The following is a 13612-nucleotide window of genomic DNA, read 5'->3' on the forward strand; positions in this document are numbered from 1 at the left end:
AGTTGTTTCATCTCTTGGATATAACTGGAAGATCTTATGAATATATATCGAAGCAGTTATTAAAGAATTGATGTCTATAATAATGCACTTTATAAAACCTGTTAAATAATAAATGACATGCTTATATATGAATAAAATAGCCTAACTGTTATAATCATGTGACTAATTTTCCTTATCAGAATAATGCCACCCCGTAGAAGAGGAACCAGGGCACAGCCCGCAGAGTCTGTTAACCAACAACGAGGTGACCCAGTAGTAAATGAGGAAAGTGAAGAAGACATAGACTATAATGAATATGATGAGGAAGAATATTTAGAAGAAGAGGCTGAGGATACCCATCAGGGAGGGAACCCCGTAAATGAATTTATGGAACTGCTGAGAGCAAATCTGAACCAACAGCCTATTCCACCACAGCCCCCTGCTGCCCAACAGACTGCAGCTACTGTCTTTAGATCCTTCAAGTCCCTCAAACCCCCAGAGTTTCTAGGATCTGCTGACCCCGTTGAAGCACGGGCCTGGCTCAAATAGATAGAAAAGTCCTTCGAGATACTAGGAGTTGAGGAACGACATAAGACCATTTTTGCTTCTTACATGTTGAAAGGAGAAGCTAACTATTGGTGGGAGTCCAAACGAAACCTAGAAACTGATGTTGTGATCCCATGGGATAGATTTACCCGACTGTTCTTAGACAAGTACTTCCCTAGGTTTATGGAAACTCAGATGGAGATTAGGTTTCTGGAGTTGAAACAGGATAAGATAACCGTGGCAGAATATGAGGCCAAATTTACTGACTTGTCTAGATTTGTGCCTGACTTTGTGAATACCGAAGAAAAGAAAGCGCGAAGGTTCCAGCTTGGTCTGAAACAATGGATACAGAACCGAGTAGCAGTGTTAGAGCTGACAGACTATGCCACCTTAGTACAGAAAGCCTCGATTGTTGAAGCTGGTTGTGAGCAGACTGTGAAAGAAAAGGAGAATAGGAAGAGGAAGATAGGAAGCCAAGGAATAGGAACCGGAAATAGGAGCCTTCCAAGTAGGTTTGTCAGGGGAGCGGTGTCCCAACCTGCAAGAGGCCCCGGATTCAGAAAGGCCCCAAGTGAGAGCGTTGGCCAGGGCAGCGGACAATATAGGGCAACATTTCATAGCCAACCACGAGCCCCAATACCAGAATGTCAAACCTGTAAGAAGAGGTACCTTGGAGTGTGTAACCAGACAAGAGCCCCTTTGAGATGTTACCTGTGTGACCAAATCGGGCACCTTGCCAACAGTTGCACCCGGCCCAAAGTAACGTGTTTCCAGTGTGGGAAGGTAGGACACATGAAGCGGGATTGCCCAACGTTGAAGCCCCCGGCCTCAGGAATGAGTAGAGCTGCATCTAACCGACCTCCAACCGCTAGGACCTTCAACATGACTGTTCAGGATGCTGTCCAAAACACTGACATGATATGAGGTACCCTTTTATTAAATTCTGAACATGCAAATATCCTATTTGATTTTTGAGCAACCAAGTCTTTTATATCTCAAGATTTTGCTAGCAAGTTAAAACTTAATGCCATACCCTTACGTGAGGTATTACGAGTGGAAATAGCAAACAAAGAAATAATCCCTGTAAATCAAATATACCCTAAGTGCAAGCTGAAATTAGAAGAGAAGATCTTCGAGGTCGACTTACTACCATTCGCGTTAGGAGAATTTGATGTGATCTTAGGAATGGATTGGTTATCCAGTAACGGAGCGCAAATATATAACACCCTCCAAATCCAGGGTATAGATTTGGGGCATTATTAACAACAATTACCAACTAAACCTGCACAAGCGGAATATAAATATAATAATTACCCCGAACTATCTCTACTCGGGATCTTTTAAGTTCTGAGTTGAAAACAAGAACCACATACTACACTTTATTACAAACCCAACTAAATAAAATCTGTCTCAAGAACTCTCTTTGTTATAAAACTTTATTCTATCTACACTCTCACTACATAACTTTTATTCAAACTACACAATACTTTTATTCAACCCAACATTGCTACTTATTCTGCTACACCTGATCTGGCAATTCAAAGCTCTCTTCGGGAATAGGAAGGAACACTCTTGGTATAAGAGGGTCCCGCTGCTTGACTTGCTTCTTGACTATGCGGGTCCTGATGGGTTTCATTCTCTACCTTAACTGTAAAACAATAGGAGTAACAATAAAAAGGGATGAGCCAAAATTGCTCAACAAGCCTGCAACAATATATATAGTATAAAGAAAGAGAGATAAGTGAACCAATAAGCTGCTGGTTGGATCAACCAGCTGAATCTGTATAGGATAGTAATTTGCCAATACTGGCGAGTACCAAATGAACAAGACTGGAAACAAGAACCAACATATGCACTATAACCTGCTGATCAGTCAGAATATAGTGCAGATCTATACCCAACTGCATAGACCCAACCAACATAAGGAGTACTCAGGCAACTATGGCCTATTAAATAATGGTCTGGGTAAAACTCAGCCCGTATAGTAACCATACAGTCCAAGGCTTAGCATCCGGAACAATCCGAATGCTATTGATATATCCCAACACCAGGATATACCAGAGTATATGTAACAAGGGTAAAAAGGATTGAAATATGAACAGGGAATTCAATAAATTGGGTAAATCAAGAATTGAAATGAAATTGGAAACAAGCAATAATAAATGGGTAACAGTGTATATGAACAATGATTATCAAAGAAAATTGATACGATAGAAAAGAAATATAAATCACTATTCTGAATTTAGAATAGGGGAAAAACTTGCCTTGCGCGTACTTAACCTGGTTTAACTCACCGTCTTCTGACCCTAGCTTGCTCTGCCTTGCTAACACTGAACCAATCATGGAAAAATAGTCGTTTAGATAACTTACTATATACGTGTATCTTGAATTGATATCACGCAACCATATCAGTCTACCCATGCGTTTCTATTTGACTCGCATATATACACATACATTTATACAGCACATATATTCACATAATCACGTAAAGCACATAGCATATAAAACACATAATACATTTTTTTTAGACTTATAATTATTTTTAGAATCAATTCTAGACTCATACCTGCATTACTAGTCTTATCTGATTTTATTATAATTTTTCAGGATTTATTCGGCTCAATTATACCCCTATTCGGACCTACAAACTATCAATTATCACCAAACCACTCTCTTTCGGAAAAAATTATAACTTACAACTATTTTTATTGGATTCGTCTCATTTTTCTGAGTCTAGAGGTCTTCGTTTCGCTCAAATCGGACTAACGGATGAATTATTATGAATTAAACAAGATTTAATTAATTAATAATTAATTATAAATAATTAATTATAATTAAACAATCCTTAATTATATTTTTAAATAATTAATTAATAATTATTGTATATTAAAAATAATTAATCCTTAATTATTAGGAATTATTACTATTTATTACAAATTATTATTATTTATTCGTTCAGATCGATTATTTACAAATAATCAATCGATTTAATTAACCGATACGCAATTTATCGAATAACTACGAATTACTCGAATTATAAACTAACTTAATGATTAATCACTCATATAACTACGAGCTACTCACAATTCTCGCATAATTATCGAACTATTAGATTATTATTGAAACTCGTACGATTCGCTAAACATATAATTACCGATAACTAATTATACGATACGAATAATTACCGCAATATTATTCGAATAACTAACGCTCGAATAATAATTCTAATTAGTGAATCACTATTCGCATTATTAACTAATTATTAGATTATTAATCACATTACTTACTTATTTCTAATCTTTATTCACTAATTAATTACCTAATTATTAATTAATTACCCAATTATTAATTAATTAGATAATTAATAAATAATTAGATAAATAATTAAATAATTAATTAAATAAATAAATTCGAATTTATAATTTAATAAAATAATTCAGAAATTATTAATACTATTTTTCAGAATTTAAAACTAATTTTTAATTAATTTTTAGAATTATTAAAACTGATTTTTAATTATTAAAATATAAATAAATAATTAATTAAATCAAAAACACAAAAACAGAAACAGAATTTTGGGTTTTTAGGATTGAACCCGGGTCGAAACCGGGTTGCAAACAGGGTCGTCCCCAACCCAAACGGGTTGGGAAGAACAACCGGTCGGCTGCCCAGAACCCGACGCCGGCGGGCTGATTCCGGCGAACCAAACGCAGCCAAAACGTTCGATTCCAGTTCGTTTCTTCTGCGTTTCTGAAGCACAACAACACAGACACCCTCTCCTTCCTTCCTTCTTCTCCAGTCGTCGACGTCGTCCCCGGAAACGAAGAACAACGGCGGCACCGCCGTTTTTCCGACGAGCTCGAAACGGACACCAAATCGAGTGAAACCGATGCCAAACGACTCCCTATTCGACGATCTACACGTTTCTAACAACAATAACATTAAACAATAACTAGAAATCAAAACCCGAAATAACAACTTTCAATTCGATCAATCAAACACGAAAAACAAATACATAATTGAAAACTAGAGATCATAAGCTTCAAAACGAGTACTTACACGACTAATTTGGACTCTGGAATCACGATGAAATTCGATCTTGATTCTCCTGCTCTGTTCTTCACAAACCCTAACCCTAATTCCCTTTTTCTTTTTCTTTTTATTTTTCTGATTTTTCTGTATAATTAACTGATTTAATTAATAATAACTCAGGTATTTATATTTATGAAAATAATAACCCTAAGTAAAATTAAGGGTCTAATTACACTCCTAATAAAAATATTTGGCCCCAATTTTTATAATTTTTGGGTATTAATATTGAATTTTTAAATACCCAATAAATACAAAATAAATGCTAAAAATTCCCAAAAATTGTGAATATTACAAAAATACAAAGAAAAATGATATATGATAATTTCATGATCATATAAAAATAAAAATGTAATTTTTGTTGGGTTTTTGGTATCCGAAGGGGTCCGGAAAAGTCATTTTTTCGCGAAAAAGGTCAGTTTGTAAAACGTCCAGAGGTTCAGAATAGCGATATGGTATAAGGCATTTTTAATAAAATAGAGCCAATGATTTTGTTTGAAATATGGGCTTTTAAAACATAATTTTGAGCTGTACAGGTTTTAATATAATATATATAACTGACGATAAAACGCTCAATAAATATCCAAAACACGTTGGTATCAAAACAGCCAACACATAACACATAGCAGTTAGGGTTTAACGACTTAACACATTTAATCACATAATAATACACATAATTTATCATTATTATAATATAATACAAGCGTAATTCCTCGGTCGTTACAAAATAGATTGTGAACAAAAGAAAGTTAAGACAAGAGTGCAGAATGATAAAGAGGTAGTGTTTAAAGGTCAACGACAGAACCAGAAATTTTTGACCATGCTTCACGCAAAAAGATTGTTGAGGAAAGGTAACGAGGCCTATTTGGCTTATGTGATAGATACCCAGAAGGAGGTCCCCAATATACAGAACATACCCATAGTAAACGAATTCGAGGATGTATTTCCAGAAAACTTACCAGGATTGCCACCTGACAGAGAAATAGAGTTTGCTATAGAGTTAGCACCAGGGACGGCACCAGTATCCAAGGCCCCATATAGGTTAGCCCCAGTTGAGATGAAAGAACTAGCTTCTCAAATGCAAGAATTATTAGATAACGGAATGATAAGGCCCAGTGTGTCACCATGGGGAGGACCAGTACTATTGATAAAGAAAAAGGACAGCAGCATGAGATTATGTATAGACTATCGAGAGCTGAATAAGCTGACTATAAAGAATAGGTACCCTCTTCCCAGAATTGACGACCTATTCGACCAACTCAAAGGAGCTGTACATTTTTCCAAAATAGATTTAAGAACAGGATACCACCAGTTGAAAATCAAACCGGAGGATATACCAAAGACTGCTTTTCGTACTAGGTATGGACACTATGAGTTCTTAGTCATGTCGTTTGGATTAACCAATGCACCCGCAGCCTTTATGGATTTGTTGAATAGAGTGTTCAAAAAGTACCTGGACATATGTGTGATAGTTTTTATAGATGATATTCTGATCTACTCAAAGATAGAGCAAGAACATGCAGAACATTTGAGGATAGTCTTAGAAATCTTGAGGAATGAGAAATTGTATGCCAAATTTTCGAAGTGCGAATTTTGGTTGAGAGAAGTTCAGTTTTTAGGACATGTGGTGAGTAGCAAAGGAGTTTTAGTTGACCCTGCCAAGATAGAGGCGGTATCCAATTGGGAAAGACCAGCAACCCCAACAGAGGTTAGAAGTTTCGTAGGTTTAGCAGGATATTATCGAAGATTCGTGCAAGACTTCGCTAAGGTAGCCGGTCCACTGACTAGACTTACCCGGAAGGCAGAAAATTTCGTATGGACGGAAAAGTGTGAGGAGAGTTTTCAAGAACTGAAAAAGAGGCTGGTGTCAGCACCGGTGCTAGCTCTTCCCGATGGAAGTGAGAGTTTGTGATATACAGTGACGCATCACTTAAAGGATTAGGATGTGTACTAATGCAGCACGACAAGGTTATAGCGTATGCCTCTCGATAATTGATGGAATATGAGAGCCGATACCCTACGCATGACCTAGAATTAGCAGCCATAGTATTTGCCCTAAAAATTTGGAGACACTACCTATACGGTGAGAAATACGAGATCTACACTGACCATAAAATCCTCAAATATATTTTTACTCAGAAGGAATTAAACATGAGACAGAGGAGATGGTTAGAGTTGATAAAAGACTACGACTGTGAAATTTTGTATCACCCGGGTAAAGCCAATGTGGTGGCCGACGTCCTTAGTAGGAAGGAAAGACTCAAGATGATAATGACATCGGAGGAATTAGTTAAGGAATTTGAGAAGATGGAAATTGACGTAAGAATGACTGGTAAGGGAACAGAAGGATTATTTGAGATTAAGCTAGTACCAGAACTAACTGCAAAGATACGAGTATGTCGGGAAAAGAAGATGAGTGAGGAAAAAGGGACATTGACCGGTGAAGAAGTGAGATGCGAGAAGGATGAGGAAGGGATCATGAGGTATGCGTCCCGGATTTGGATTCCGAATGTGCAAGAATTAAAGGATGAACTGTTGCATGAAGGGCACAGCTCTAGATATTCAATCCACCCAGGAAGTACGAAAATGTACCATGACCTTAAGGAATATTATTGGTGGCCTAACATGAAGAGAGAAGTAGCGGAGTGGGTTAGCAAGTGCTTGACATGCCAAAGAGTGAAGGTAGAACACCAGCGACCTAGTGGACTGTTACGACCCCTAGAAATTCCGGAATGGAAATGGGAACACATAGCCATGGATTTTGTGACAGGCTTACCTAGGACAAAGACTAATCACGATACTATATGGGTTATCATTGATAGACTGACCAAGTCCGCACACTTCCTACCAATCAACGAAAGGTACACCGTAGACAAGTTGGTAGATATTTACTTGAAGGAAATTGTAATAAGACACTGCGTTCCTGTAGCCATAGTGTCAGATAGAGACCCGAGGTTTAATTCCCGATTTTGGAGAAGCTTCCGGGAATGTGTAGGCACCAGACTAAAACATGAGTACCGCTTACCACCCCCAAACGGATGGACAAAGCGAAAGGACTATACAGACCCTAGAAGATATGCTGCGAGTATGTGCCATCGACTTCAAAGGAAATTGGGATGATCACTTACCCCTGATAGAATTTTCTTACAACAATAGCTATCACGCTAGCATAGGAATGCCCCCGTATGAAGCTCTTTACGGGAGAAGATGTCGTTCTCCCCTGTGTTGGGATGAAGTTGAAGAACACAAGCTATTAGGACCAGAGTTAGTCCAGCAGACCAGAGAAATGGTAAAACTCATCAGGAAGAGACTGGTAGCAGCCCAGGATAGACAAAAAAAGTATGCCGATCAGACCAGGAAGGATAAAGAAATTGAAGTGGGAGATTCAGTATTGTTGAAGGTATCTCCGTGGAAAGGAGTGATGAGGTTTGGAAAGAAAGGGAAGCTGAGTCCCAGATTCATAGGACCCTTTGAAATTTTGAGGAGGATAGGACCTCTAGCTTATGAGCTCGCCTTGCCTCCTAATTTGCAACAAGTACACAACGTGTTTCACGTATCCATGTTGAGAAAGTACCATGCCGATGCCCGACATGTAATAGAGTACGAGCAGGTAGATTTACAACCAGACCTGACGTACATCGAGCAGCCAATAAGGATAATGGACCAGAAAGAACAAGTGCTGAGGAACAAAACGGTGAAGCTAGTTAGGATCTTGTGGTGAAATCAAAATGTTGAGGAATCAACTTGGGAACTTGAAGACACCATGAGGAATAGATATCCCCACTTATTTTCTAGTTGATTCCAGGACGGAATACTTGTTAGAGGGGAAGACTGTAATAACTCGAATTTTTTAGACCCTGTAAAACGTTTAATGAATAGTAACCCTGACAGACGGGAAAAATTTTTGAGCCCACACTATATAGTGCATAAGAAAATGAGTTTCAGAATCGATATTACAACTATACGTACCAAATGAGTGTATGTAAACGCTATTAGTTTTCGAAGAAACGAACTTTGAAAAACGACCGTAATTACGACTTATCAAGGACTACGGGAATCACAATATAATTATGAGATTAAAATCCTACGGATTTATATTCAATTAGGATAAATAAAAATATAAGGAATAAATACGAAAAGAATTACATTGCGAACAATTTACGAATAAGTATTGCGGAGAACGTTTAAGTAACCGAGCGAACGCGTAAACGATTAATTAAACGTAATACACTAACTAAACCATGGTAAGGAAGTAACCATGGTTACTTCATCAAATAGTAAGCTAACCCTAGGATGACCAAGCTAGCTAGCAAATAGTGTGCTAAGGAGCTAACCTTGAGCTAGCAAATAGTGTGCTAAGGAGCTAACCTTGTAGTTTAGCTTGTAAGCTAGCAAGCTACAAAGATTTGTCCATGGATTTGGAGTAAGGAATAAACCTAAGCTATCCTAGGAAGAATAAAGATCAACTTGCAAAGATATCAAGTCACCTTCCAAGAAGCAACCTAGAAATCATCCAAGAGAAGCAACCAAGTACTATAAATACCCCCCACCCGCATTTAGCTCCATTCGGCTATTTTGAAGAAAAAAAGGGAATTGCAATTCAAAACTCCAAGCTCTAGTTCTTGTAAAATCACATAATTATTTTCCAAGCCTCCTAGAAACTAAACTAAGGTAAGAAAAATCTTTCATCTCTTTTTATCAAGGTTTGATGGGTGGAATAAATTCAAGAAACTCACTAGTGAATAGTGTGAATAGTAACCTCTCTTTGGTTTCTTGATTTTAATGGTGGTTTTAGGTTCTAAAAATCATACCAAGCACTTCTAAGCCTCCACCATCCTCAAAAACATATCTCAAGCTTTCAAGAAAGGTAAAAATCTTTGGCCTAACTTTATTTAAGGTTCATGTTTAAGATCCATTTAGTGGGTGTTAGTAAACCTAGCTTACTAAGTGTTGTTGATGAAATCTTGATGATTAAGTTGAGTAGATTTAAGGTTGGTTGTTGTTGCCTCAAGAACATGATGTTCTTAAGAAGAGTTTGTTGTGTTGATGATGATATGATGATTGTTGGTGGTTGTGTTGATAGTTAAGGCGTAAACGAAACCCCGATCGTAAACGTGACTTCGTTAAAACCAACAAACCGTAACTTTAACTTTCTGCAGAAAGTCTCGAAGTTTTAAACTATAGATTATTGAGAAATAACCTTTTTTTAAGATAGACAATGTTATAAGGATCGTTTAGGCGCTTGAATCGCTTAATTCCGATTTACGGATCAAAAGTTATGATCGTTTTAGTAAAAGTGTTTTACGCGACAAAAACTGCTACGAATCACGAACTTTGAAAATATAAAGGATAGACTTAAAGTATTCATAAATCATGAAATTTTTACAGAGAGTAACATGTGGAGTTTCCTAACTGTCATAAAAATTTCAAGAGAAAATAATGATTTCTCAATTTTATAAAAATGTCGGAGCCGAGACCGCGCGAGTAGAAACCGTAAGAATCCTTAAGCGGAGCCGACAACGATAATGAGAATGAACTCAAGATACTTAGGAAAATGAAGTGACCATAAAGTGTTTATGACTTAAAAGAAATTTTAAGGGTAGTATGAGTTGAGAGGGTGTATAATGAGTAGCGCATGAGTGCGAGTTACCGTGAATTAGGACGGAACCTAACGAAATGAAATGTGTTTATGGTTATAGATTTCCAAGCGGAACCTAGAGCATCCTCCACCTCGAGATACCCAGGCAAGTTTACAAACCCAACTCCATTTTAGTGTTGTGTTGTGAAAGGATTGTTTTACTATTATCGCATAAATACCATGTTTGCCATGATATGTAGTTGTTGAATTTTCGCATAATATAGCGATGTTGTACGATAAGTATATATCGTGAAATGATTATTTCGCTTTAAGCGTGATGTATTGTATAAGACCGAGGGTCGGTCGGGGATTAAGATAAAACCCGGGAATCGTTCCAAAGATATTATAGGACGGTTATACGTCCATAGTGGTACGTTTTAAAGGGACTCATCGTCCACTTACGAAACATTAAAACACCTCAAACTTTTAAAACGATTTCCCAATGAGCATATTCCCTCAACTATATTTTATTGATTCGGATATTAAATATTATATACGTATTCCTTTATTATAGTAGTAGTATACTTCAACGTTTATTTATTTCAAACCCGATTAATCATTATTGATTATTAATTATGTAAACACAAACTAGTTGAGGAATACTATTTAAATAAATCTTTTAAAAGAATAACTCGTTTGAGGTATGATTAATATCAATTATCATTTAATTATTTATAGACTACTATTTAATTAATGATTATTTATTTAAGGATTGTTATTGATTTAAAGATCATAGATCCTGATATACCTTTTGATTTAGAAGTATCATTCGAATAATTTCAGATCGTCGGCGAATATTATCCCGACTTATTATTATATTGAATATAGTTTCAAGAAGAAACTTTTCCCCTTATTAATTATCTGTTGACAACGGTCAACACACATCCCTAGTACTTCCTCCGAAATTCTCGGAAATATGTATATACATATATATACACTTATATTTTAAAAAGATAAACTATCTCTATCAACAAGCAAAACCCTTGGGGAACTTCGATGTGATTCAAGTTCCCGAGATTGATAGAATTCTGTTGAAGGACAATGGAGGGGTAGACTCTGGTACTACGTGTGCTGGATGGGCTACCAAAGGTACCGCAGGCGAAGGTACTTTGTGTACTCAGGAACTTGTGAAGTATGTGTATACCCGAAAATGGGATACGTAGCCCGAATGCGGCCAGGTTGATACCCGAGAGATGACGGTATTCGTCGTTTTACTAGTAAAGAAGGTTACTTTCCGTAGGATGACTGATCATCGTATGCGGTGGCTCCTGTGAGATGTCCAAAAATCTTCCAATTGGAATTGATATGCAATACCGTAACCCAAGCCTAGGTGCTGGGATTACTATTAATGTATTCGCAGGTTATAAAACCCCCTTAAAAGAATTGTTTTCATAAGAAGGTGTGGGACACCAAGAAATCTACTTTTAAATAAAACATATATATAATATATGATGTTATTATACAGTCATTTTCATACTGAGCATTATTATGCTGAGCATCTTAGCTCACACTTGTTTTCTTAAATTGACACAACACAACAGTGAATCAAGATGCCTGCCATGAGAACCACAGCCAGGAAACGGATAGGAAATGGCCAGCTGTTTCGTAGATTGTTTGGTGCGATACCTCAGGTAGTCGGAATAAGCTGGATTAGTTTTCAGTTGTTTATAGTTCGGCTTATTTATAAGTACAGTTTATGTAAAATAAGAAATAAGAAACGTATATTCGGCCGGCGGATTAACCTTACTTAAAGGTCACCCCCGGTAAGACTAATTACATTTGGGTTATAATAAAATTTCTCTAGCAATGATGGTTCGTTTCCAAGACAATAACCTGTAGTGTGTGTGTGTTAAGTGTGGGGTCGTGAAGCGTGAGTATTTACATATTATAGTGTGAGTTGTGTAAGTTTAGATAGCGTGGCTTCCGAGACTCCTGACCCCAGGTTTTGGGGCGCCACACACCATATATTGGTATAATTAAGAAGTTAACATCATGTACATTCAATTCTCCTTCCTTTAACCACCTTTTGGTACCCGTTTTCCTACAAGTCAATTTTGAGCCAAATTTTGGGTCTAATCAACCATGTAAGTGACTTCCCACCATATTAGAGTCACTATCCATCCTATAAGAGTTACTTTCCAATGTATAGTGGTACACTTAACATGTTAACATCATGAACATCCAGTTTAGCATCGTTTTAGCACACTCTGATACCAATTTATATGACTAAACTTTGGGCCACATTTTTGCTCTAATCAAAAATCACTTTGCACCCTATAATTGTAATATTCGGGATATATCGTGTAATTATTTTTGTTAATAAATAAATATTATATGTGTTCAATATCTATTCTGTGAATTATTTGTTCAGTGTTATATGTGTTTGGATGTTTAAAAATAATGTTAATTGAGTATTTTAATTTTTAAATGTCCAAAATAAAATATAGATAATTGTCATATCTTCCTAATTATTTTTATGATGATTTATGATTTATAGGAATTATATGGATTTTATAAAATCTTTTTCCGAGTATTTAAAAACTATTTTATACAAACGGGAACCAACCGACGTCATCCGTTGTTACGTTTTTATAACCCGAAACACTTTCGAGAACTCCTTCCTAACCTAATTACAATATTCCGAACATTTTCCATGTTTCGACTTTTTCGATCCGGCGTACAATTTGTCCTGCGCGGGTCCCGGCGCAACATTTTCGATACATTATTTATTTCGGTAAATCAATAAAACTCATATTTTCGATAAACGGGATCTTTTTATTAAACTGTCACAATTTTCACCTCGTAATACGTGTAACCAGGAGCTGAGACCAAGATCGCAGTACAAATTGTACTGATTTGGATAATTATCCCGAAAACCGGTACCGTTTGGATTAGTTTTTATAAATGAACGTACTATTTTATATCCGAAATGATCCAACGGGATACTAATTTTCCGTAATTATAAATAGCATTTAACGTATATTATTCCGTATCAAAAATCATTTGCAGTCAGTAATTATATAAATTTCCAGAGAAAATTCATATATTCATTAACCTTTCTGAAAATCAAACCAACAATCGGAGGTGTTACCGGAGTCCGTTTGGAAAGCTCGAGTACTCAAAACGAAGGTCTTGAGGTGTACTATCAGATTCTGTGAACCATATACCTGCAGAAATCAAGGTTTATTTTCTGTAAATTTGTTTATTTTCGAATTATTTTATTAAAAATATGAATTTTTGTACGGATGATTGTTTGAATGATTTGATGATTGCATGTTGTAGAGCTTATTTTCCTGATAATTTTCGTATGTCATATGTCTGATTTGGAGTTCAATAACATGTTCAAAATTGAGTTTAATC

The sequence above is a fragment of the Apium graveolens genome, chromosome 11 (assembly GCF_009905375.1).
Source record: "Apium graveolens cultivar Ventura chromosome 11, ASM990537v1, whole genome shotgun sequence".
Lineage (NCBI taxonomy): Eukaryota > Viridiplantae > Streptophyta > Magnoliopsida > Apiales > Apiaceae > Apium > Apium graveolens.